The sequence below is a fragment of the Nipponia nippon genome, unplaced genomic scaffold (genome assembly GCF_047370975.1).
Source record: "Nipponia nippon isolate SJK-2023a ecotype South Korea unplaced genomic scaffold, ASM4737097v1 scaffold_4, whole genome shotgun sequence".
In the NCBI taxonomy this organism is placed as follows: Eukaryota; Metazoa; Chordata; class Aves; order Pelecaniformes; family Threskiornithidae; genus Nipponia; species Nipponia nippon.
In genome coordinates this window covers 104,133,043-104,160,747 of record NW_028262358.1, presented here as the reverse complement: position 1 = coordinate 104,160,747, position 27,705 = coordinate 104,133,043, and the positions used below count along the sequence as shown (strand labels likewise).

Below are 27,705 nucleotides of genomic sequence, written 5' to 3'. Positions count from 1 at the left end.
GAGTTTTGGTGATACACTGCTGACTAGTATTTCTAGCGAATATGTTTGTATGTATGCTTATACATGCATACATACAGATATATGTTTATGTTTGCCTTTTGTTACCCGTTTTGTTGTCAAACTGAAAAGCAAAAAATACAATTAAGCCTTTTTTATATGAGATTTCAGAAAGAATGCTTTGTTTGAACTCTATGAACATTTATTGCACTCTCAATTTATTTTCACCATTCGGTATTTTTGTTAACAGACAGAAAGCAAGATTTAACCTCTAAATGGACCAGAGCATTACTGCTTTCTCAAGGATAATAATTGTAGCTATGCAAGCTAGCACATAATGGTTAAATATATCCTTGCTCTTGACAGAAGCTAGTGGAGTTGGAACAGAGATGAACATAGCTTATTAAATATAGCTCTTATGAAGACTGCTCTATAATTACTGTGATTTTTCTTTGTATCATTATGATCATAGGCTGATGAAAACAATGAATCGTGTGCTTTCAGGAGGCCAAGAACTATTCAGCCATAGAAAGACATCATACCTAGAGTAACAGCCCTGTTAGTTTTCTTTGAGTAGTCTATGTAAATAACACACGAGAAAGGTTAAATAGGTCCTTTCACCAAAGCTGTTCTTCCACTGCCAAGAGTTAAAAACTTAGAGGAGAATGCGCCAAGGAGGACCAATAACACTTCATTCCATGAAATCTCATACATATCCATGAGCAAATCTTTTGATACTCTTTTTAGCTGAGACTAGTTTTTAATGTATAAAAAGGGATCTGCTGACTTTTTTGCATGTCTGGAAGTGTTTTCTGAGATGAAAACCTCAGAATGAAATGACCTATATACCCAAAATGTTATGAGTATAAAAATGCCCAGTTGTCCTTTGCTATCAGCTCTGACACTCCACAGATCCCAAATATATCCAGGGACCTAGATTCAAATATTTTCCATCTTTTCTAACCCATAAGCGATCTCCATGCTTTTTGGCACTGAAAGGAGGACAAATAGTAAGGGTGTGTTCTTGTGGTCTAGATTATTTCCTTTCTTCCCAGGTCTGTGTTGATATGACTGGGAAGGCAGCAGACCCCAACATAGCTGCTCTATGTCAGGAGGAGTGAGCTTTTCAGCAAAGTCCGTTGTTTTCAGGAGTGCCCTTGCTTGCAAAGCTTTCCCCCTTGTGTATTTAGTGAGAATTGATGTTATAGAGGATAGAATTTTGGCACTTAAAATTTTAGCTGCTAGTGTCTACTTAGTAATGAAGAATAATAATTTTGTTTTCTTATTTTTAGATTTCATGAGGCAATTTAGGTGCATCAAACTGAGCAGTATTAATTTCAGACTTTCAGTATGAAGAAAATGTGCTTGAGAACAATCAGTAATTTCAAAGACAAAGTTAGGGTTTAAGATTTGTTGATATTCACTGTTGTGCTTGTAGAGCTGGAAGGAAGATAGCGACGGGCATGTCTGAGATCAGGGCTGGGTACACTGCCTTTTCAAGCAACCACTCGACAACTTCTTGCGTGAACCAAGCCAGCTTTGTATTAAAGACATTCGTTTCGTTGCCTTGGCTACATGTACTGGAAGACTTGTCTGAAGCCTCACGTTCCTGAGGGTTTTTATATACCTTCTCATTTCTAGCCTAATTTATTCTCAGTTAGTCTGTTTGCAGGTCACCAGTAACTATTAGGTAAAATAGATCTTTTCCTTCTCTGTGTTTATCTGTTTTTGATGTTTAACAGAGAGACATCTCTCATGCTTCCCTTAGTTATGCTGGAAATGTATTTGGAACTGTTTGTGTCTGTTGTACATTCATATATATTCACACTATGTGTGTCTATTTAAATAAATAGTATTATCTTCTATTTAATATTATTTGTTTGTTTTCATGTACCCTTCTGCACAGCTTTTAAGCAACTTAATTGTTTTATGAATTGCATGGAGATAATTCAAATATCTCAAATCTGTAAGGGTAAACTATGATATGAAATAGTGAGTATGAAGAGGTAAATAGAAAGGAGAACTGAAGTAAATAGTTTAAAACCCATTCTGAAGCAAAGCCAAACTTTCCTGTAGGTTTGGTTTAAACAAGAACACATACATAAGCAGTCAGCATTTCTATGCCAAGGTTTCCCAAACAGCTTTCTGGTAATACCACAATTAAACACCAGTTAATTCTACAAATAGTTACTTATTGAAACCAATTAAAAGGAGTGATTTTGACAAATGAGCTTTTAGGCCTTGCTGCAGAAAACCTCACTGATGACACATTCCGGTTGTCCGATGTACTTCTATAATGATTGGTCTCTGTTTCAGCCTTATTTAACAGTTTCATTAACAGTATTAAAGAAAGCAAGTGAACAGCATGTTAATGAAGTCAGCAGATGATGTAAACAGCAGGAAACAGAAAATAGAAGATACTTAGAGATTAGAAACATGAGCAAGAGGAGTTATCAATGTATCATATTCAGATTGAGAAAAAAGAGAAGCTAATGCATCTGGGAAAAATTACTTCAGAACTGATTTTATATGGCTAATACATGTTAAGTATACAGAAATATACACACTAAATTACACTAAACCGATTTTTTTCTAGTTGAGAAGGGTCCAGTTTGTGATCAGTGTAATACGTAAAAGAGCAATACTGTCTTTGGAAGAATGTGTAGATAGATTGTGTAAAAGAGCAGAGAAGTAATTGCTGAGTTTTACACAAATAGGTGGATTGTACGAGCAATTAGCTGTTGTTCAAGCAACAGCAAGTAAAAGTCAATGGATAACTAGACTGATTTAAGAGGAAAGACTGAAATGTAATGACCAAGCAAACAAGGAATGGAGAGGAAGACCACTATAATCCGCATGCCTGAAATATCTGTAAGCATTTAGAGAAAATATGACTTATTTAGCATTACCACAAATTTGATATCATATCAGGAAAATGTTCTTTATTAGGTGAAAGCAACTTCTTACCATATTACATCAAGAATTAAAAAATAAATACATAGAGGCTGTAAAGCAAAACCTAGTGACAATTAATGGAAGCCTAAAATAAGCTGTAGGCTGCCGCTCACTAGCATACGGAAATGCCGAGTCTCTTCAACACCCCTCAGCGTGAATGCGCGTTGCAGAGTCACTAAATTGTTAGATCTAACCTATTCTTTTTTTTTTTTTCTTCTCCAACAATATCCAAATTATAGGAGAGGAGACTTCCCAAGTGCTCCATTCAGCAAGCCCAATCCCACACAAGCTCTAAAATATTTCCCCTTCCCCGGTGTGGTGACGTGCACACTGCATGCAGACTGACAACTACCTCCTCCAGTTAGAACATACAATCATCAATACCCTTCTGAGCTCATTGAAAATGTGACTAACTTGAGCATCAGCTCATACATTGTCAAATCCCACTTGGTGAGTCTTGTTCCTGTTCCAGCTGGAGATGGGCCCACGCTGGAATTTGGGAATCTAGTTTTCACGTTCCAAAACTGAACAAAGAGACTCGGACTCATTTCTAGCCTTAGTCTCCTAAACTGCAGTCATGTCTGTAAGTAAAATGCTGAAACACTAGTTGTCTGGGAAAAATAAATGAATGATGATTTTAAGAGATGCTGTGGCTACTCAGTGCAGTAGCTTCCAGCTTTTTGGTGCTGTTCCCAGAAATGCTTCAACCATGGTAAGGAGCTCAATTCTCTAATTAAAAAAAAAAATTGTATCAAATATTTTTCAGCTTTACACTCTCAAATTAAAGCTTAAAAACCTCCAAGGAAGGAAAGGAGGCCAGATTGGAGGGGGAGGAGGTGAGAGGAAGGAAGCGGGTGGAGAAAACCACTATATTCCCAAGATGCAAGGAAAGTTGAAAAGTAGAAGAAAAAATATATTAAATCAGTGTAAACTAAGAGGTAAGTTTAAGGCATTTTTTTACATTGAATGTATGTTTTTTGGGGGTATTTTTAGCAGTAAAATTCTGTATACTTTAAAAACATTTAAAATACATTAAAGTGAGGTAATTGCTTTTTTTTTCAATTTCTTCTGCTATAAACTTGATCTATATTTTTATTAAGACCTATCAAAGGATGTGTTGTGCTGAGATTTTGCTACTTTTCTGCTGTTGCTGGTTAAAACTGTCTATTACCTCACCAATGACCTACATGAAGTGAAGCAACATCCCCTGGCAGCAGGCAGGGTCGTTTGTTGTAGAGCTCAGCTGCGAAAGTTAATTGTTTATGGAGATTTAATGGGCATCGTGCTCCTACTTACTTACCTCACTGTAATTCAGTAGTGTATTGGTGTAGCTTAGGAAAAGAGCCTCTGAAGTAATAGATTTTGGTATAGTTAGGAAAGTAGTTGACCTGTGTTCTTAACTTGAGGTCAGAGCAGTGTCTTACATTGTTTATTAGTGTTGTTGCTGTTATTGCTACTTGGTGTGCTGCCTATACAGGGGTTGTGTAAGTTAAGTTTTGATCAGAGACCACATGCCAGCAGCTGAATAGTAAAGTCTGGTGCACTTAAAAGCTCATTTATTACTAGGATATTTGTTGCTATACTGCCAGGAGCCTGCCAGAGATGCAAGGGAATAAAAATATTGCTGATTAATATGACTGTGCTTTTGTTGTAACACCATGTGATACTAAAAACTTTGTCACAGATGAGTTTAGAAAGGAAGGGAAAAGAAATCTGGAAATAGTAGAGGCAGGCATAAGGAGGTTCTGCATAGCTACATCAGCTGGGCAGAGTGGGGAGGCAGAGATGTTCCTGCAGCCCTCAGTACTTGCTGCATATATAGACCAGGTTATTTGCAGCATTTTTGTCTTTGAAGGTTGGGTACAAGGTAGAGCAAGTGTGTGACAGCTGCCATGGTGGGAGAGACCAGAGCTCTCAGTAGTTGGTGAAGAACAACAATACAGGCGAGGGGGTTTGTGGGGAGTGCTGCCGCCTTCCTCTCTGATCCTTGTCCAGTTTCTGCTGTGTCGGGTCCTCTCAGGCTGGAGGTCATACTGTGTTTAAAAGCTTCTGATGTCTCAGTTGTTCATGAATTTATCCAATCTTGTTTTTTAACCTGTTTACATTATTGATTTCAAAAACATGTTATGGAAATGGGTTCTATAAATTAATCACATTGTCTTTGTTTTAAGCCTTCTGTTTGAGGATTTTACGTATTGCCTCAAGTATTTTTACTGTGAAAAGTGAATAGTATATCTCATAGAGATGCTTATCACTGCCACCTTAAGCTGTCTAATTATAGGCTGAAAAGTTATGGTCTGCTTAGATTCACCTCTATTCCATATGTCTGGTCATCCTTGTCCCTCTCTGTACATTTTCTAGCTATGCTCTATTTCTTCAGTGATTCAGATGAAAATGTTAGCGGTTTGCTGCCTTCTGAAGACACGTATGTCTAATGACTATCTCCCCTTGCTTGCTCTCACCATTTAGCCTTCCTTAACTTTTCTAAATATTTTTTCCAGAGTTGAACTGAATGCTTAAATATTTCTACAGATAGCAGTTACATAAATATATGCATAGCAGCTGTGCACTTCAAGATGAATATATTATGGATGAAGAGCTTGAATTCCACAGTATTTGTACTATTTTTATTCAGGCACATCCTGAGAATTTAGTATCAAATGGCCTAATTCTGCTCTAACTGACACGAAAGCCAGTGAAATAAACCAGAAACTCTTACCAGACTCCATAGCATCAGGACCGGGCCTGCCTGCTAGAGAACAGAGCTCGACACCACTTTCAGAAATGTTCTGAATTGTGTATGAAGTGAGATACTAAGAAGCGCAATCTTTTATCTTTTGTAGGAGAGAAAACTTGGGAGAGATGTAACTGCAATTGTTTAGCGGATGCGATTGTAGGTCTGAGGAGAGCTAGAAGATGGCGATGGCTGAGCAACAAGAGCTGTGAGGAGTAGGCAGGGAGAGCTGGCTGGCAGCCGAAGAGCGAGGGGAGTGAGAACAGAGCCCTGCAGGCAGGCAGGCAGGCAGCAGCTGCAGTTGCGGACCCCCGAGGGCGGCGGGGGTGCCACTACATTAGTCAGACACTCTGATGTCAGAATTTCTTCAGACATCCAAAAGGCCTTGGACATCTATGAAGGTGAATGGGAATTTGGCATCCCAAGACACCTGTGCAATTTTAAGCCTCGAGGTGACTCAACAGAAATAAAAGGCAAGTGGGGTGGTTTGACCCTCACTGCACACCAGGTGCCCACCAAAGCCACTTTATCACTCCCCTCCTCAGCTGGACAGGGGAGAGAAAATATAATGAAAGGCTTGTGGGTCGAGATAAGGACAGGGAGAGATCACTCACCAATTACCCTCATGGGCAAAACAGACTTGACTTGGGGAAAAATATTATTTTTTTTTTAATTTAACTTTTTAAATTTATTTTAATTTTTAATTTATTACCCATCAAATCAGAGTAGGATAACAAGAAATAAAAAATAAATCTTAAAAACACCTTCCCCCCACCCCTCCCTTCTTCCCGGGCTTAACTTCACTCCTGATTTCTCTACCTCCTCCCCCCTGAGCGGCACAGGGGGACAGGGAATGGGGGTTGTGGTCAGTTCATCACATGTCGTCTCTGCCAGTCCTTCCTCCCCAGTGGGAGGACTCCTCACACTCTTCCCCGGCTCCAGCATGGGGTCCCTCCCACAGGGACAGTCCTCCATGAACTTCTCCAATGTGAGTCCTTCCCACAGGCTGCAGTTCTTCACAAAATGCTCCAGCGTGGGTCCCTTCCACAGGGTGCAGTCCTTCAGGAACAGACTGCTCCAGTGTGGGTCCTCCATGGGGTCACAAGTCCTGCCAGCAAACCTGCTCCAGTGTAGGCTCCTCTCTTCATGGGTCCACAGGTCCTGCCAGGAGCCTCCTCCAGTGCTGGCTCTCCACGGGGTCACAGCCTCCTTTAGGCATTCATCGTCTCCAGCGTGGAGTCCTCCACAGGCTGCAGGTGGATATCTGCTCCACCGTTAACCTCCATGGGCTGCAGGGGGACAGCCTGCCTCACCATGGTCTTCACCAGGGGCTGCAGGGGAATCTCTGCTCCAGTGCCTGGAGCACCTCCTCCCCCTCCTTCTTCACTGACCTTGGTGTCTGCAGAGGTGTTCCTCTCACATATTCTCACCCCCCTCTCTGGCTGTAGTTGCGCAGGTTGGATTTTTTTTCTCCCTTCTTAAATATGTTATCCCAGAGTCACTACCACTGTTGCTGATGAGCTCGGCCTTGGCCAGCAGCGGGTCCATCTTGGAGCCGGCTGGCATTGGCTCTATCGGACACAGGGGAAGCTTCTAGCAGCTTCTCACAGAAGCCACCCCTGTAGCCCCCCCCACTACCAAAACCTTGCCATGCAAACCCAATACAGCAAGGCAGAAATTATGCTTAAGGACAGGCTAGATGGCTGATGACTCTAGAGGTCTTTATTTTGTTCTGTATAGATTAATGGAAAGCATTTTCTTCAAGACATTTGGAAACCATGACCTATATTTTAAACAGAGTCTTAAATAAATAATTAATATGGCTATTTAATCCAGCTCCATCACCAGACAAAATTATCCAACCAAGGGTTTAGTCATAATGATATTCTTCCCAGTACCTGGCACGTGTTCTTGTTCTCTCCCTTCTGTGGGCATTTTGAACAGTAAGGGATCCCTTTTAAGTTGATACAGTTTAGTATGGGACTAGAAGAGAAAAATAAATGTTTAAAAGAGGTTCTATATAAAAATATAGAAAATTACCTGTTTTGGGCATTTTCTTAAAGTCAGATGCCTTTGCTCATTGCTAATGCAACAGAATAGAAGTAGAAGCACGATCCAGGTTGCTGAAAACTCCGTATGTAAAAATGAACCATTTACTTGGAAACTAGCAGCAGCTCATACAAGTTGATGTGTTGGTATTATATATCATTTACCAGGTGTGTTGCATCAGCTTCACTTCGCAACAGATGTAAGACATAGAGTGCCATGAAGAAATTGAGGCTGGCATTAACAAAGCTATGCATGGCAACGCTTCAGGAAGAAACGCTGCTTCTTATACTGCTTATTTAAGGATTTATTCAAACGTGCAAACAGAGTGAATCTAGCCAATAGCAAACTGGAGTAACAAACAACTCTTCTATCATGTGTCACTATGAGCCTTGCTCTATGCTCTGACTGCCCTCTCTAGACAGGCAATACCTCTCTGACTTACACAGGGCAAGTCTTAGTAATGCTTCAACACTTCCTTCACTACAGTGTTTACCCAGCTGCAGCTGGATCAGATTGAATGGAAACAAAATGTTGTCAGCAATTTAAGGACTCTTTGACGTGAGTTTTGCCAACAGTTCTGCTGGTAACTGGAAATACTAAAGGCTTTCTCACTGCGTGATACCTATCTTTTTGCCAAATTCTGTCCCTTCCCCTTCTCCCAGGTCATGCCAGCAGTGCACCTACTCCCTCTTACTATGTGTGACCTGTCCCTTGCATCCCTAGATGCCTAATTTTTTTCACTTGCCACCCAGTCTGTATTCCTCCATGGTCACTAGGGTTAGAAAATAGATAAATATGCATGATGGCGGAGAAAAGGACTGAAGGCAAATCCTTTTCCTTTTAGAAAGTGATCAAGACAGGCAGAGAATGGCTCTAGTATTTGCTCCCCACCTCTGCCATGCAGAAGGTGTAGCAGATAACACTTCACCCAAGTTAGAAAGGTTTAAATGCTGAGTAGATTGGAGAAAGCAGAGCATCGTTTCTTGCTATCTTCTCCCTTCTGAGGTGCTCCAGCCAAAAAAAAAGGAAAGAACCTCTATCCTCCACAACCATTTATATCCTTGCGGGGAACGCCTCCCTCTCCTGAGGCAGCCCTTCCCCTTTCCCCAGTAGTGCCTTTCTGGTCAAGAACACTGTGTGAGTGCGACTCTGTAGTCCCAGCAGCTGTTAGAAACCCACAAAGTTCCCAATGTGAACTTTATCCCCTTGCTTTTCATCACTGCTATGAACACAGACAGAAATAAAAGCAGGTGCCTTTAATATGTTCATTTTAATTTCTGAAGACATTATTTAAATATTACTATATAACAAAGTGTATTAGAAGTGTCCAATCTTCACTAGATTTTTTTTCTTGTCCTTTCATATTCAGAGGCGTTGTTCAATGCAAATCTCGCACATGGTTCCCTGTTCTGGCAGTGCTAGGGCACAACGTCTTCCACTGTTGGGTCTGCTTTGCTTCCTGGCTATAGGATTTTTTCTTTTTACTTGAAAGAGTGTAAAGTTAGAGTAGAAGGGAAAGCAAGAAGTGCTGAAAACTATTTACTAACTCTTAGAAGGCTACTAATAATTTTTATTTTTACAGAATAAATGGTTCTGAAGTCATGGAAGAAGCCTTAGCACAAAATTTGAGATGAGCTTTGCCAAATTTCTCAGCAGATGAAATAACAAGTGTTTTAAATAACAGCTTTCATGTATCCAAGAGGGGTTAAAGATTTAGATATACACTGACTTCTAGATTTTGAGGAAATGTATTGTTATTTTATGTGTTTCAGACACTGTAACTCATCTATCAATATTAAATGGCTAGTAACAAACATCTATCCTGACTTTTATGGCCATTCAAGATGTAAGAAAAGGGAACCTTCCTCACACCCAGTGCTCTCATGAGCTATACATAGGCAGGAAAGTGATTGGCACTATAAGCTGAACTAATGTGCAAGGAAGGGATGGATCTGAAAGAAGTTCTGCTTCTTAATTCTCTTACAACATCTGTGCTCGGATATGGATAGAAGAAGGAATCTGCTCTCGGTTTGAATCAGTGACGCAGTATTGGTTGCCTGGAATAAGGAAGGAGTTGACTTTGGGGATAGTTTCCTTCCCCTTCAGTGTAGCTAAGCATGCTCAGGTAGGCCAGAAGAAACCACAAACTGCTTCTGCAAAGGTGAACTGTGTAGTGAAGCAGGAGAAAAACAATTTGATGGAAACACAGCTTATGCACTATTATTTTAGGCTTCTATAAATGGAATAATAAAGCAGTACTGAAATACCTTTCTGACCATGCAATGACCTCTAAACTCTATGTACAAAACTGGGTTATTTCAAACACTGGCCAATTACCTCACTCCCGAGTGGCATTCAGTAAGAGAAGGGTTAGCCAAGAAAAGAAGGTGAACTGAATCTTCAGTTAATAACCATCTTTAAAAGAAAATAGGGAGTAGATATAAGCTTGCTATATTATTACCATCTTTATTTAAAGAAATTGCCTAGACTGGAAAAGTTTTTGCCATGCCAAAATTTGCCCCAGAAAGCTGTCTTGCAAATGCAACAGTAGCACCAACTTTGGCATAGAATAAAGTCTAAGATTATCAGGCAAGAAATGCTGTACTGACCTCCAGTGTCAAAGGTGTCTTTGAGCTCCTCGCTGTTCAGTTCTCTTCTGGGAACACAATCATGATTTGAGCTTTTACGCTGGGAGTGCATGTTCAGCAGATGCTTTAAAGTGGAATTATTTCATAGAATCACAGAAATAGCTGAGTTTGGAAGGCATCCCTGGAGATTTTCCAGTCAAATCCCACTTGCTTGAAGCAGAGTCCTGAGTGGGTTGCGCACGACACTATCCATGTCAGTCAGGTTTTGTGTATCTTCAAGGATGGGGACTCTCTGGGCAACATACTCCAGTGTTTGACCAGCCTCACAGTGAAAAAGTTTTCTCTAATTTTTAAGTGGAATTTCCTGTATTTCAATTTGTGCCCATTGCTTCTTGTTCTGTCACTTGGTACCATTGAGAAGAGTATAACAGAGGAGCAGTTATTAATTTGTAAACTGTAGAAAACTGTATTACTTACAAAACAAACAGAGGAACATATAAGAAATAAAATTATCATTATTGTCGTTACTCTATTCTTTACTTTAAATTTGGATCAATAGTCTCTAAAAAAAAAAAAAAGAGCAGACTGGAATTAATAGAAAGTAGATGTGAGGAAAAATCTGAACTTGATGATTTGCTTACCTCTCTGTGCCTTTGTAAAGAAGGGTCAAATAAATCCTTCACTTTCAAAGTGCTCTCTGAACAAGTTCAATGCATCCAGGTCACTCAATTGAATTCAATGCTATCCTAAACCAACCAACTTACAAGACTGAAAATCAAGTACTGTGTCATTTTGGACTGAAACAGTATTTCTCCTTTGTTTCAGAATAATTTAGGAGCTGGATTGTCCCAGTAGCTTTGTTAGAGTAGTAGCAATTGCTTATATCACCATGCTTTGGTCAGTAATATATCTTGCTGCAAGAGGCTTAAGTGCTCATTCTCTCTTAGGAGTAAGTATGGAAGATGAAGATCTAGGGCAAAAGCCTTCAGGTGTGGCTCATGACCCAGGAAGTTATCTCCATCATGATCCAGGCTGATATTTAGAGCAAAGCATGAAAGCAACCACAGTGCATTATTTACACAATATTAATGCCTATAAATGAGTGAAGATTTTGACTGTCCTCTGGTGCCCATTCATAATACATGTTTTACTGGGGAAATCTATTCAGAATCACGTTTATTATTCTCAACAATAACCTCTTTCTCCACCATCTATTATAAAAAACAGCCAACAGTTCTTGTTACTGTAATTCACAAGCTTAGGTCATTCTACAGGGCTATTTATAGTGCAAAGGATAAATATCCAGCATGGTTTCTTTCATTGCTGTGAGCATTTCAGCAGCTGCCAGTGTTTTCATCAGAGTAGTGCTGGATAATACTTCACACATGTGGATGGCTTGCAGCCGTTATACCATAATCCTGTGAGTATGAAAATGCATATATGAGTGGGTTTGATTGCTGTCTGCAAGGAACTCTGTTATTTAACAGATTAATAATTTCTTATTACTTGAAGAAGAATTTAAGATGGGGTGAAGATAGAGAATAGCCAATATTTATTCCAGGTAACTTTCAGAGCTTTGCTTAAGGTGGCAGAGGTAATAGCTATTTTCTGCTGTCTCCCTTTACTGTCTGTGAGAGAGATTTACCTCTGTCTCTCCCCAGTGCCTGTAGAGAAAGGGAATATTTCCAGCTTTCATCTTAGGGAAATGCTCAAGGTTAGGTGGAAAGAACTGAAATCCTGTAAGAAACCAATATTTTTGATAACTGCATCAACAGAAATGCTCATGTCACTCTACAAAACTTTCTGAATGGAGAGGTGAGGTTTAGTTGCGCAATTTTAACTACAAAACAAACACCCCTGTTCATATGGTTGTAATCCCACTGAATGTTAACACTGTCCTGATCTCAGGTGTAAGGAAAGTTAGTGTTCTGCCCTGTTTGACAGCAATTTAGAGTGGCAAAGATATGTAAGGCTATTATTAGGCAGAAATCTCTGGAAACTAAAATGGTTTAAGGTTTTAAGATTTATCTGTTGTTGCAATACCACTACCACCACAAATGATAACATTTATTTTTCTTTAATAACTATTAGTACTTTATAAAACAAGTAAGGGAGGATGAGGCACTCTCTTCCTCTACAAGTATTGTTTTAGCTTGATTTTTAGGGGCATGAGTCTTTTTTGATCTTCAATTTCTCTCTTTCACTACACTGTACAAGTTATGCTTCATAATTGTGTTCATCTTGTTTTCCTGAATATATTTTTTCTGTCACTGTGCTACTCCCAATGAGTATAATAGAAGTCCTTTTCGTGTATGTCTTTGACTGATAAATTATTTGGATAATATAAATGAGATCACAAGGAAAATTTTTTTATATTTTCATGTATTTATCTTTGCAGGTGTACATGTATTAATGTCAGATGTATTCTGACTCATTCACATCCATTCTAAAAAGCTTGTTTCCTGATTCAAATCTATATAGATATATATCAATGCTGCGAAATGGCAGCAAAATGTATTTTGAGCTGTTTTACAAAGCCAAGCATCTAAAATGATTGAATTAGATCAAATTATCAGAAATGAATTCTATGAATACATTTATTAAAATATAACTTTGAATTGCATGTCTTTGTATGGGAACATATTGTTGTGAGTCTGTTATATGGAATCGCTGAGCAACAGTTTATGGTGGCTACATCCTATAAGCTACTGCATACTCATATGGAAGCACTGACTCCAACTATGAATGCATTTAAATACAAAAGGCCTGGAAGTTAAATGTTCTCTTGTCAGAATAAATGCTAAACCCCATGCTGAAGACCCAAGGGCATGATGGCAAGGACTGACGTATCATACTAAGGCTTATTTCTATAGACTATAATTTGTCTTTTTCATTCTGGGGTAACTTGCATCTTACTGAAACTTTTGAACTTTGGTGAACTAGATGGGTGAAGAGGATAAGCTAAAAAATAAGACCATGTTCCTTTCCTGATTTTCTGAGGAGTATCTTTACATGATTTTTTTAGTTATGGTTGTCACAACTAGACAGGTCTTTTTAATTTGTCATACAGTATGTTTTAAGTCTGTAATAGTAAACAACATTTTGCCCCAGCCCCCCCATCTTTCATTTTTTTCCTAAATTGCAAAGCTAATTTTCTCTCAGGTGAACACTTCACACTGGTTCCTTTATAGGCGGACTTTTGCTAGATAAAAATGTCTGTGGAAACAAAAGGGCTCATTCTAGCTGTAAAAGAATAGGAATTATCTGTGAGAGTGGGAAGCTTGAGTGTGGTTTGGTTTTTTGTTTTTTTTTTTTTTCCAATGGATTTTAGCATATTTTGCTAAAAAGCAGATGCTTCAAATGTGAGACCCCAAAAAGTCATGTGACAGAATCTTGAAAGAACACCAAAAGCTGTCAAAGCTAGCAAATCTGTATGAAGTATACTTCTAAGCATAAGATGAAGAGGTCATTCTTCTCATGCTCTCTCAACGGTTTAGGCATGTCCTTGCTGGTCTACTCTTTAGAATTTTTACTCTATATTGGTGCAAAAATGGCAGTAGAAGACCACTGGAACATAATGGTTAGTAAACAACTTTTAATCCTGACATTCAGCATCCTTCCTTCCAATCTTATCAGCATTTGACTAGAACAATTGGCTTAACTAGGGTATAGCTTTAAAATAACACCAATGTAAAATATTCTTTAAAACAACTCCAAACAAAGAAGATGTCTATGGTAGACATAAGCCAAGTATACCCAAGAGAGATCACGAGCGTGTAGTAGAGGGCTGATTAATAGGATCGGTAGATAAAATAAGGCTTAGGTTCAATGCTTCCAGATTTCTTGTAAAAATATAGACATATGGAAAGTATGCAAAAGAATTCAGAATAAGGTTTTAAATAAAATCAAACCAAAGATGAATTATTGTATATGCTGTATAAGCATAGATGCTACTGGGAAAACAATTGCTTCAGCATCATGGGTTCAGTCAGTCAATGGGTATTCTAGACCGTAGAGTGGAGTCTGTCATTATTGAGAGCTCATTATGAAACAATTTCAGAGGTTAGATGCAAAAACTTATCATATGAGTTTAAGTGAAGGATAACTATTAACTTTTCAATATTCATCAAAAGCACAAAGGCTGTGTTTACGTTTTCTAATGTTGATAAATAAATGCCATTTTTATTAGTTATCATTCCTAAACAGCAGCGTAACAATTCAAGCAATAATTTCAAAATGTTGATGACACTTTCTGAATACTGACCTAACCCTGCAGGATTGCATTTGCTCTGAAAGAATGATAGACTCATCAGTCCTGAAGGAAAGTGAATGCTGAGAATATGAAGATATGAGCTGACCAATGGTGGAGCTTCAGAGATTAGGGGAACTTGACTTCAAAGGAGACAGACCAGCTGTGAATCTCGTCATTCACAGCTCAGAGAACACTTAAACCATCTAACCTCTCTCACTGCACTGCAGGAGTTGTCACCCTGGTATGTTTTCATAACGCTTTATACAGTTTATACAACAGCATTTAAAGATTTCTATAATTTTATATAGAGATTATTCTAAAGTTCAATAAATTTCACTGCTAGGTATGGCTTCCTAACAATCTTAAATTAATCTTAGCTCAGCTTCTCCAAAAGGGGGCAAACAAACAAACAAAAAAAAGGCAAATAAAAAATATCAGTAGACAAGTGACCTCTTAACCTCCAATTAAAAAAAAAAGGAGGCACAACTTCATTGTTACACCTCCATATATACTATTTTTCTTAGAAGCACTAGCATAAAGTTGAAAAGATTGATTCACTTTTATTCACAATAATGGTCCAGAAAAGGATGCCTTTCTTGACTAAAATTTTGGGCAATATGTACCCGTATCTTTCAGTGTAGCAACATGTCGCTGTACTCACTTCCATGGGTTGGTACTCTTGTGTTCTCATGCGTCCAGTGTGGTGTCTGTGCTACTAATAGTCTTACGTTTGTCTTATGGTTTGTGGTTACCAAGACAAAAATTTTTGTTTATTAATGGCAATATGCACTTTCCAGTTCTCTAAAATTTGTTATATTCTGTGTCATGTTTCCTTACAATAAGCAATTGTCTTTGATGTGTAGCGTTATCAAATGCTTCTTGAAAAATGCATACTGTCCACGTCACACTTATCTATCACAGCAGTATTATCAGTATTATCAACTTGGTTAAGCAAGACATTCCTATTATACATTCGTATTGACTGACTCTAATGGAATTAAGCTTTGCTTAGTGCTCGCTTGCCAGTTGCAACAAAATTGTTTTCAATATGTATAAAAAAATATTACGCTAACTGGTGATTATATTTTTTACCCTATCATCTCATGACTTACTTGAATAGTGGGCTGTGATCTCAACTTTTTAGTTCTTCAGGAGCTGGTTCTACCATCACAGAATATTGACTGTGAAAGCTCAGTAAATGCTTTGCTAATTGGAAAGCATTAGTAAGCAAATCACACTCATACTTAAATGACAGAAACACAGAAGGAAAACAGCAAATTTCAGAGAGTGTAAGAGAGGAGTCTAAAATTCAAATGAAAATTGCCAGTGTTAATCAGAAAACCACAAGAATGCTAAAGAAAATTAACTTTATGATGCTGTAAATATCAAACCTTCAAAAACAAGGTCCTGGAGGCTTGGAGAACTTAAAAAAAAAAAAACTGCTTTTTTTTTTTTTTTTTTTTCAGATGGGAGGGTTATGTTTGTTATATGCATCAGTTTTGTGCCATAGGCATAATTGCATTTTAATACTTGAATTACATTTATTAGTAGATTATCAACTTAAGTGCTTGTTTTGGAGTGAAATGCAATACATAGATATAAAGTTAGATATAGTAACTGTTTATTAATGGTGTATCATCAAGGCTGTTACCAGACTAACAAACATATAATAGTAAATTATAGAGTATAAGAAAAAATAATACAAAATGGGAAGTGAAAGGAGGCTTAAAGACACAGTAAAGATAGCAATAGTCTTTCATACATACGTGAAGGCAGTTTACGACCAATACAGGCATTATATGGCAGAGTGAAAAGGAGTAAATGGTAGAGATACCCTGTGCAGCTTGGAAATGGAACCATACTTCTGCATTTGGGTTCATCTTGGAGGGAAGAAAACGGTCAGAAAAAATATATATATTTTGTTAGGAGAAAAAATAAAATATTATGCTAAAGATCTTCTTCCAAACAGTCTGAACAATTTGAAAAAAAAGCATGTTTGTAGAGATGGAATTTTTTTTTTTTTTTTAATATTGGAGAAATGTTTTGGTTCCCAATGACAACTGGATCTATCATGATATGTGTGAATTTAATCTCAAAGAAAAGCAAGCAAGACTTTAGAAGGCTGTAAATCACCCACACTATGAAGCACTGGGAAATAATCCATTGATTATGTTGTGGGAGTACAGTTAGATACTAGAAACTTAATTAATATTTTGGTGAAAAGTGGATATTGTTGTCTTGCAGAACTTTCTCAGTAGACAAATAACCAGTTTGTCTCCTAAACTGAGAACAAAATCATTATTAGTAAGCTGAGTGCTGTAACTTTAGCAAATTATAGATCTTTTTTCCTTCCCACTTAAATCAATGGGAATTCTGATCTGCTGAAATACAGTTAGTGTGCACAGAAACAAGTTATGCTTAGATTATGTAGGAAGCACAATTAGACAAACCTCAACTAGCCACGTTAGAATTGTAGACTTATTCTGACATTATTTATGATATAGGCATGGTATTTCCAGCTGAAGGGTGCACTAAAATAATGCAACATGACTCTTTTTGTTAGCTTTTTTCTTGGTGAAGGGGTTATGCGTCAGTCCCTTTTCTCAGGTAACAAGCAATAGGACGAGAGGAAACAGCCTCAAACTGCTCCAGGGGAGGTTTAGGTTGGATATTAGGAAAAACTCCTTCACCGAAAGGGTAGTCAGGCACTGGAACAGGCTGCCCAGGGAAGTGGTTGAGTCCCCATCCTTGAAGGTATTTAAAAGATGGGTAGACGTGGTGCTTGAGGACATGGTTTAGTGGTGGACTTGGCAGTGCTAGGTTAATGATTTGACTCGATGACATTAAGGGTCTTTTCCAAGATTCTATGGTTCTATGATTCTATATATCATTCAGTTTAGGCAATAAATAATTTCAGTAGAAATCTCATCAGTTGCTTAGAAGTGGCATGTCACCTGAAGAGTTTTTTCTCAGACGATTATTTTTCTTGCATTGAGTTGACCTCTTATTGTCTTTAAGAGAGACTGGGAAAAAAGGTGAAAGAAAAGCTGAAAAAAATCTTCCTTTACTAAATATTTAACAAATTTGAGCATACACAAGCATGCATTCTGGCTGAATCAGCCATATGCTTTCAGATCCATGTCATATATCACCCAGACAGTGGAAAACTGTTAGAACTGTATGGATCCATTTTTTCTAAAAGATATTGAGAAACAGCTTCAGAGAACTGCCACAGTCTTTGGAGATGTCTTCCCCCCCACCCCCGTTAAGAGACGTGCTATGCAGGCACCCAAACCATTATGTTGGTGATGACATAAAAGCAATTCATTAAGTCCAGATAATGTGAGGAAAATTGAAACAGCTTTCTTCCTTTCATTCCTTACAAGTTTGGCTTACATAAAAATATATATATTCATGCATTGTCAAAATACTTTTCAGTGAAATATTTCATTTACTGTAAAAATACACCTTTTGCTTGTGTTTACCACCTGTAAAAAGAATGGAGAAGATCAGTTGATAATAATACCATCAGATCTTACACTGGCAGGGAAAAAACGTTTCTTGTTAGCACATTATGTAGTCTCAGGAGTCATCTTCTGTGTAAATGAATGTAGTGCCCCTGAAGGAAGCCAGACTGACAGGGCTTTTCACTCAAGTCTTCCATTCAGGCTATGTACAGCACAGGGAGCACCTTCGCAACTACCCTTCCTTTGTCCTGCGCTGAAGCAATGAACGGCAAATCCCTGTGTCCATGTTGTTTTTCTCCTCCTCCATGGATTTTTTTCCAGGGGTAATATTAGAGTCCATTTGTCAAATTATAGCTCTCTGAAACAGGAGGGAATCTAACCCCTTCTTTTTCTTGTGAAAGCTTATTCCTTGCTGCTGTTTTTCTAGTGTTTTGTTTTATTAAAGTTAAGGTGTCACATAACAGGAACTTTCATCATTCTGAGAAAGGACTCCAAACACTAGCAGGTTTGACCAGCTACTAGGGAAATTCGTACTTCACAGATTTGCTTTGTTCTGGGTATGGATTTTCCAATGCCTGAAAATTTTCAGAAAGGGAGATTCTGGTTTGGATCTATGTGTATACCATACATTCAGGAAACCCAGACTCTGGCTTTGCAATAAATTTATTGGGGAAACTTTAGCAACTTGTTTTTAAATGTTCTTTTCCTAGTAACTTTATAGAGCTCCCTTCTGCGTTGTTGTTGTTATTACATACGCATAGGCAGACAGAATGATTTTGCCTACCAACTGAGTTAATTTTGGGAACAGAATGGGCCTCCAGCACCTAGCTGGATAGGAACAATAATTATACTGCTTTAATGCCATGAAAGGCATTTATTTCTAGGGCCTAATAAAACATCAGTATAAAGTATTGAAAAATTGGAGTGGTGATATAGCCTTCTGCCTTATTTCAATGCAGACAATATGTTTGGTTCTTACAGAAGCCTTTGTTTACATTGTCACAGTTTATTTCGATATTAAGTTTCAAAACATTGTGTTGCTTATTAAGTAAAAAGCAAAAATACTGTCGTGGTTTCTATTATTGGAGTTGATTTATTTACCACAGTTTCATTATTTATTTTTTGAGAGGAAGGCAGAAGTTCACCAAATTAATCAAGAACATTGTAAAAGGAAAGGGTATAAGACAGTCAAAACATTTATATCGATACTTTCATTTATTGCTCACTCTTTTTCTGGGTAGCCAGCAATTCCTGTAGCTGTTGACAAACTGGAAGAGTTCATTTAACTCTTCCAAGAATTATTCTTTAGACCTAGTGTTAGGAAAAAAAATCTTTAGTATTTAAAGAGCTCCAAAGCTATTAACATAGGGGGAAGCCTTTCAGTTAACATCCTAATCTTGACGGTGGTTCAGATTGTTTTGAGTTTCTTCATGAGAGACATGTATAATCAGGTTAGAGCAGCCTGCACACTCCTTGTTCAGTCAGAATGCTCCCTTTAGTCCCTTATTTGACTTTTATAGCAAGCGTACAAGAAAACAAGCTCTTCGCACAGATTGCACTCTTTAGCTGTAAACTTTGTTTAGTTATATCAGCTCTTGTTACCTGGCTCCTTGGTCTCTTTCTACCCTTTTTCTAACTGTTGTTAGTTCTTTTTCATCCTGTTCTAGCTGTGGCTTCCACCAAGTTCCTCAAGAACATTGGGAAAGTCTGTATCATTAACAGTTAATAAATAGTGAGAAAAGTTCAAAAGTTTCCTTGAAAAGGTATTAACTCCGTGGGGAAAAACAGCAAGTGAAAACTAATAAATTGAAGATCTGATCAATTATTTTGAGTTTTGCCTGTGCGGAGACTGAAGAATCTCCACATGTATTTTTTTTTTTTTTTTTTTTTTTTTGGTGACTGGCAATGCTGTTGTATGGATGGCATTGTAACAAACAGGAAAAGAAACTCCAACTTTGCAAATGAGTAACTGTAGTCTTGCTGCAGTATTGATGAGGAACATGTCATCACATTAGAAACTAAGAATTTTTCATTGTAAGACTTTAGAAGTAAGAAAAAGGTAAAATTAGCTGCAAATGCTGTTAGATCAGTTTCCACACCTTTCCATTAATTTTAATGGAATTGAATTTACTTGCTATCATCTTCAGTGCCAGAGGGGATGTTCAAAACCAGATACTACTAGAAATAAATTTTTGGCGTAATGTATTAAAGTATGAAAACATAATGACAGGAAATGGCAGTCTAAGCATGATTTATAATATAAGCCACACAGAATATTTTTTGCTAGCAAGACTTCAGTAAATATGTTGACATGGACTGCATAGCATTTTAAGTTATGGCATGAAAACGACAGCATATTGTGAGAATGCGGCTTAAAAAATAATGCATATACAGTTTAGGAGACATGGAATTTCCCCAAACTTTTGAAGCAAAAACACTTCAATATGAAACTGTTCATGTATTATTCTCCCTTGCCTTCAAAGTTTTCTCAGGATTTCTGTTGTTCACACCTGTCTCTATTACTCTTTTAAATTGTCCTTATGAGAACAAGCCACACACTTCAGGCATAGAACATAATCTGTGGCACTTAGCACACAGAACTGTCCATTTTATCTAGAAGATATAGCCACCTGTAAAGTTTTGAATAGCTTTGCATTTGCACTCTAAACATGATTCTCCAGAAGACTTTATCCAGTCTCTAGGGCTGGGTGCAGAAACACTGGTTTGCCATCAGACAGTCATTTGCAGGATTCAGACCAGAAATCAAAGCTGATTCTAACTGAATGCAAAGGCCCTTGTGAGGATCAGCACCTTGATGGTCAAGATGCTGGTCCTTAGAATATGAGGTCTTGAGTTTGATTCTAAGTGCCATGGTCTGTGTGACACTGGACTTAATCCCTCTATACTTTTCTCCCACCTGCAAATGGGACTGAGAAGAACCCAGGTAATGTAATTGCAGGTGCTGTGTAAGTATATAAAATAGAAAGTAAAAGTACCCTATGTAATTTCTAAAGACACTTGCTGACATCAAGGACTGTATTATTTTTGAATCTACCATTCTGCATCACAGATTTTCACTGAAGAGCTGAAGAATTCAATACCCATTGGAAAGTAATCTCCCTTCAGTACAACATTATTTAATTTTTCTTGCTTGGTATGCTTGAAGGATTTGTAATTGTTTTAAATTACATTATGCATTACTTTGACATATTCACCTATTAAAGGAGCTTTGTAAAAACTGTATGGTATTACAATACAGTTTTCTTATGGTAGCAATCAATAACCACACAACTGCTTGAGGTCATTGCATTTCTCAAAAAGACACTCTGGAAATATTCAGAAATACCTCAAGTTTCCCATTCAGAAATTTGCTAAGCAAGTACACCTCTATCTTCTGAAGAACCATACATCCACAATTCTTTATATGTGATTCACATCATTGGTACTGATTCTTAGAGAGTTTGTAATGAACAAGCAGAATGTGATCTCTGTTTATAAGGTTTTGGACAAACAGGCAAAATCTTAAAGCCTTATGCTTACTATTGTATTGAAAGCTTATAAATTTGGGGAGAAGAGTGCATTTCGCCTTACGGTTTCCCTATCTAATAAAATGTGATATGTTTGATGAAAGATGTGGTGTAGGGGCAAAACCTTTGTTGTTGTTAATGTAGTGTGGGTAGACTGGTATGAGTCAGATTATTAAAGAAAAGTGGGAAGAAATATCCACATATCTTCTATTAATTTAACCTTATACTTTAATAGATCAATTGTTTTGTACAACCACTGTCACCGCAGCAAAATAGCTTGTCACCCATTTTGCAAATCTACCAATTCAGCTTACACTCACAGCCAACAGAACCACAAACAATAAATGAAAACTTTGCCATCTTTGCTGTCATCTATTGAAGCAATATTTATTCTTTAAGAAAAAAAACGTATTACAGGAGTAGAAAAATTAGTCACAGAAGGCTTTCTACCTCTTTATGGTCCTGTAACAGTATAGAATGCTGGCCTTTCATGTAAATGAGCTGGTTTTTGCCATGTGGTTGGGGATCTCAATAGCTGCCACCACTGCTCCTGCTGTTGAAAGGTAAAATAATACTAATAGCACCAGGAGCTCTGAAGAAATCTGTCTTCTTGTAGGTGAATGAAATTGAATGCCACTTTGTACCTTACTCTATATGACTCTGTACATTTAGAGGCAGAGTAAACTCACGTTCATTCCACAGTGTAAAACCTTTCAATACCTGTTCAGTTTTCTTGAGAGAATTCCAGAAATATGTAAAAGGCTTTGAGTCAGTTTTCATCAATTTCATTCCCAAATTGCACAGCCACTGGAGAAGAATAAACCCTGAATATTTTTGCAAACAAACTCTCCAAAGCTTTGAACTTAAATGAGAAGTTTCTTATCAGTAAATTCAGAAAACTGATTAATCCAGCCTTATATTTTATCTGTTCTGCTAATATGTCAGTTACCAATTCATAGTATCATACAGTTTGAATTTTTTTTAATATTCGTTTATCCATATATGCTGTTTCATTTTCATAGAGAATCTTTCCTTAGTCAAGTGATTTGAATTTTTTTTTGAGCAGGGGGACTTATCTGCACATCTTCCTTTAAAAAAGAAATATAGCTATATCTACTTTGAAAATCCCAGGCCCCAGTACTAGGAACTTGCTTTTTTTCCCTTTTTTAAAATGTTATCTTTAAAACATTGGGCCAAATTTTCTGTTTTCTACAGCATTAATCTGACAGGGAATTTCATGACTAAGATCAAGAGAATTTGTCTTTGAAAGGATATTTTTCCTCTTTCTTTGCTGTTATCCCTGCTCGTATGATAGTGTTAAACCGACAGCTTCCAACATTATGGAATTGCACATGTGCAGCATTCTTCTCAGATAGTGCTTTATATTTGCAGGATGTTTTACGCTGGCAGGTAGCAAGAAGGGATGTCAAGTCAGTGTCACAGTAATTCGATTCTCTAAGATTTTATTGTGATAATCCATAACATCTAGAGCTGATGAGGAACCTGAACTCTTTGATCATAGTAATATTCTTTAGGAAATTGATTTTTTAAAAAGTATATGTTTGGAAATTAATGCTAGCTATGACAGCTTTTATTGGGTACACCTCAAATGGTTTCGGGTTGACTTGCCTCCAAATGAAAAGTGCGCATGTAAAGGCCAAATACTGTAAATGACAATTCATATCAGAAAGCCACATCTGAGGCACTAAAGTACGGTTCTAGCTGTGCAACTGCACAGATTGCTGGCACAATTACAGGTATCTGTATTTCAAGGTAGCGTGTTATTAGTTATCCCAGCTTGGACTCCAGCTTCAGTGCTTTGCAGTCGGTTTACTGCTGATATGTGCTATGCTTTCTTTGCCTGGACTTTTTGTATCACAGATATTACTGCACCTCTTTCCTTTTTTGAGAGTAGTGACATGAATGGAGAATCACATGGCTGAGTAAATCAAATCTGTAGGAGATACAGGACATACTCAAGCGAGCCCTTTATGTTGTACTTGTCAATCGTTCTATTCTATAGTTTGTAAAAGACATGATGTTCCTCATGGTAAAGTGTACTTTCTATTAAGCTTTTACTGAGAACTGAGAGCTTTGAAAGAGCCCAAAACTGCCAGAGCTTTGAGGTAGTGCTGCCTGAACCTTTTCCTTATAAAGAGCTTTCCAAAGAGGATCCAAATGGCTTTGAAGTTCAAAAAGCCAGGTTCTCTTAGGCTATGAACTGGAATAATTAATAAAAGCTATAGAAAACTCCAAGTGGCCGGATGGAGCAGAATGGAAATACAACAAGGTTTATAAATCAGTGACCTCCTTCTCCCTGTGACCTTGCAGGATGATCTTTGCTTTCAGTCATCTCCTCGCTTCTGTGTTCCTGCAAACTCTGACAGTGCTTATTGGTCCTTGGCAGTATCTCTTCTTGGTCTGCTCGTAGCCCTTTGCTGCTCTTCGCAATCATTCAGGCTCTCTTTGAGCTGCAGGATCCACGTGTGCTCACTCTCTTTCTTTGCCTTTTCCTGTCTCTGCCCTGCAGTAACTGAGGCTGCTGCATTTCCCAAAGAAACTTGCAGCTTCTGCCACCTCCCAGGGGATGCCACCAGACTGTCGCTCCTTTTAAAGGAATGAGAACAGACACATTTAACAGGTTGATCAAAGGGGAAGAAGCAGGTTTGCATATCAAACATCACACATGTACATTTTCAGAGTGATGATGAAGATTGCTCTTGTGTGATCATGCAATATAGCAAGTGTGTTAGTTGTATATGTGCATAAGTAGTGTATGAAGTTTGCCGTGTATGGCTATATGTATCCAAGAACGATGGTAATCCATTAATGCATATATTTTTATATTGATGTTACATAGTATATTCTGTTAGGAGATACTGTGAATCACTCTAAAATGTATAAAAATGTTTTAAAGGATACCAGAGGTTCAGAAGATACACAATATCCTAACGGATACAACAATAGTCCTTTAAAATAATAGTGTATCTCAGAAAAGCATTCTTGACTCGGGGAATTTCACTTAATTTCTTGCCAATTAACATAATTACTGACTTGGGCATTGAAAAATGAAGAAGCCAATTAAACAAACACTTGGGGAAGACACCTTTCCTCCCGCCTCCTCAGGCCCAGCTCCAGCCTGGACACCTCCCCTGGTGTCCTCGCCTCCGCTCCCCTTGCTACCGCCACAGGGCACACTCAGGCCTTTCGGGCCTCCAGGAGCAGGGGCTCAGGGCCTCGTTGTTTCTTTCTGCCGCTCCTTCCTTCTCACTCATCTCATCTGCTCTGGTGGGGGCCCTTCATGGGGACCCTTCCTCACAACATCTGAGCAGAGGTGCCATGTTCCCCTCTGCCTAGTTGACTCTTTGGGTGGGATGGGTCAGCTTGTAGAGCTGGCTGGGACCAGCTAGGACTGGTTAGGACTGGCTGGGACTGCTAGAACCAGCTGGGGCAGGCTGGGATCTGCTAGGACTGCCTGGGACTGGCTAGGACTAGCTGGAACCGGTGCAGGGCAGTGCGTGGCCACCTCTAACACAGGACGCCCAGCAGCCCCTGCTGCTGAACCCTGCTGCTTGTGCCCAGCACATGCTGTAACGTCGGTGTTTCTTGTGTATTAATTGTTGTAGGGACCATTTCATGGTAGCCTGTCAGCTCGTTAGGCGGTCACATCTCAAAGTGGCCTGTGTGGAAGTTGAGGTGGAGTGGATGGAGTTGAAACTGAAACCCAAGTTGTAGGAAACTTGCTCAGACTAACTTGTTTTAAAGGTATGTTCCTTTTTCATACTGAAAATCTGTTTTATCTTGCTCGCTTAAGACCTCCTCTGTTATTAAAAAAGTGCTGAAGGTAGCATGACCTGTGAAATGTTCTCAGAAATACTTCTGAGTCCTGGAAAAGACAGAAGGTTGTGAGCCACCACTTACAGCACAGGAAATTCAGATTTCCTGGGTTTTCACTGGAACTAAAATATGAAATTACTGTTACAGTAAGGGCTCATTCAGTTGGCATAAAGATACACAAGCACGCAAGATGAATGTCTGGCATCAATGACTATTCATTTAGATGTTGTTGTTCTTCCAGGCTGCCCTTGGAATATATATCCCTTTAAAAATGATCACGATAAAGTTAGAATAGGTATAAAACGACTAGAAATGTTTTTTCAAACAGGTCCGGGTGGCATTAGTGCTCTGTTCCATAGGCACAGTTTGACGGATGTCTGCTGTTGGTCTTTCACTCCAGCTGCCTGCTGCCCCTCGCCCCTGTGTGGTATCCTGAGTGATACTGTTGTCTTTGTTTCTCCTGTCTGAATATCTGAATTGCATAATCCATGTATTCAAATCAATAAGCTGAGCTATGTTGCCGAAACATAACAGGATGTTTTGTCTCAGTATAGTAATCGAGTCATATATCCACCCAGTTGGCCAGGTTTTCCATTTGTGTGACTCAGCAGAACTCTACTGAAATTTATGAACTAAATGAATAATAATAGCTCAGAATTGTCACAATTGTTTAATCAATATAAGTGATTTTTAAATCCTTACTACTATATTTTATTTTGTCAGTTAAAAAAAAAAAAAAGGAGTAGGCATTGCTTTATTTGAGGCATAGCCTTTCATTCCTGTTTCAGTATAAGGACCAGTTGTTCTAGTGCTTTATAGCCAATTGCTGGTTTTTTGTAGGCCTCATATATCGGTTTATGTAAACCTCTTCTGTGACAGGTTTCTTATTTCTAGGATGGTAATTTCTCTTAGGAATCCTTATTTACTGAATCAAACCCAAATTCTCAGGTGCATGTGAGTTGTCCCATTAAATCCAATTGAACCACTTAAGGCAGGTCCTAATGCTCATTGTTCATTGGTATGCATGAGCTCATTCCTGTCAATGGCGGTGCGGTTCCTCTGGGTGCTGAGAGCCTCCTGTTCATATGGAAGTCAACAGAAGTGTGAAAGGCCTCACCACGTTTGGAGAGTGAGTCTACAGACATTATCCACGTGCACACACACAGTTGAGAGGTTTCCCATTTCTTGCCCAGCCTTACACTGGGTAAGTAATTTAAACCATTTCCTGGGTGTACTTTCTACAGTAATTCAGACATGAAGAGTTCTCTCCAGTGTTCTTTGCCATTTGGTAATGCTTACCATGGCAACATTTCTGGCTATTGCAAATTCTGTCACTCTGCGGCGTTATATTTATACTGTGCAAAACACTGTAAACATGTTAACATTATAAGATACTAAAAAATTATTTTTATGCTGCCTGTAATTGTCAGTACTAATAGGTTGACTGTTCACACTTTAAACCTTGTGTTCAGTAATAGTGCAGCTTTTGGTAGTTTCTTCATTATTTTATGCTAGCCCTATGCTTAACCCTTTTGTACAGCAAGCGCATTTAGCTTCTGCAAGGAACCAGTCTCAAGACAGATATAGAAGTCTTTCACCCTTAACTGTGTTTAGTAATATCTGTACAAAGACTTCATAAATGTATACGTTAATTCAAATTAGAAATAATAACCAAACAAAGGAAAAACAACAGATCTTTCCAATGTGTGCTCCTAACTTGAATGGTTACTTCTGCAGTGCTCATTTCTGCTCTCTCCAACCACTCTATGCGTTGGCTACCACCATCTGTTGTGTGGTAGCAGAAATTGTGCTGGGAATCTCTCTGCATGGGCCTTGACTTTTCCCAGTCTTTTGTGGAGCGGTGAATATACATTTCTAAGTACTCTAAAATATATATGATGTATTGCTCATTTACATCAAACAGGAACAAAATCATATCCTTAGACTGTGAAGACAGGGTTCAATTTGATTAATTCCAAAAATGTGAGTTGTCTTTGTAAGACAGAAAGCTATATATTAAACAATTTAATAATTGGATGATAGGAAGCAGAGATGGGAGACCATGTAGGGGAGGTGAAGTTGAATAGAAAAGTGCTTAGTATAACTGGATACACTAGCAGAGGGGAAGCACACAAATTCCAGCTTGAATAATAAGATATTTACCAAATAATTGCTTGTGGCTGACAGTGTTTGCTTTGGGCATGTTGCACTCCTACCAGACGTTACTTTTGAGAAAGGTTTGACATGTGTTTTAAAACATTCAGATGTGTGGCTTGTTATGCCCTCTGTGTGTGAAGAG

At 38.3% G+C, this 27,705-nt stretch overlaps 1 protein-coding gene across 16 annotated transcripts in view; it reads left to right on the top strand.

Moving 5' to 3' along the window:
• The window catches only part of DLGAP2 (DLG associated protein 2), a 480,050-nt gene that overhangs the window by 157,518 nt on the left and 294,827 nt on the right, over positions 1-27,705 (top strand). The window contains exon 1 of one of the 16 annotated variants that reach the window (XM_087775277.1): positions 3,835-3,890. The exons of 14 other annotated variants lie outside the window; for them this stretch is intronic. The gene's annotated coding sequence lies outside the window, so the exon portion shown is untranslated. Of the gene's footprint in view, positions 1-3,834; positions 3,891-27,705 lie in introns of those variants that run through there. One more of the 16 variants, XM_087775280.1, reaches the window with a different exon arrangement.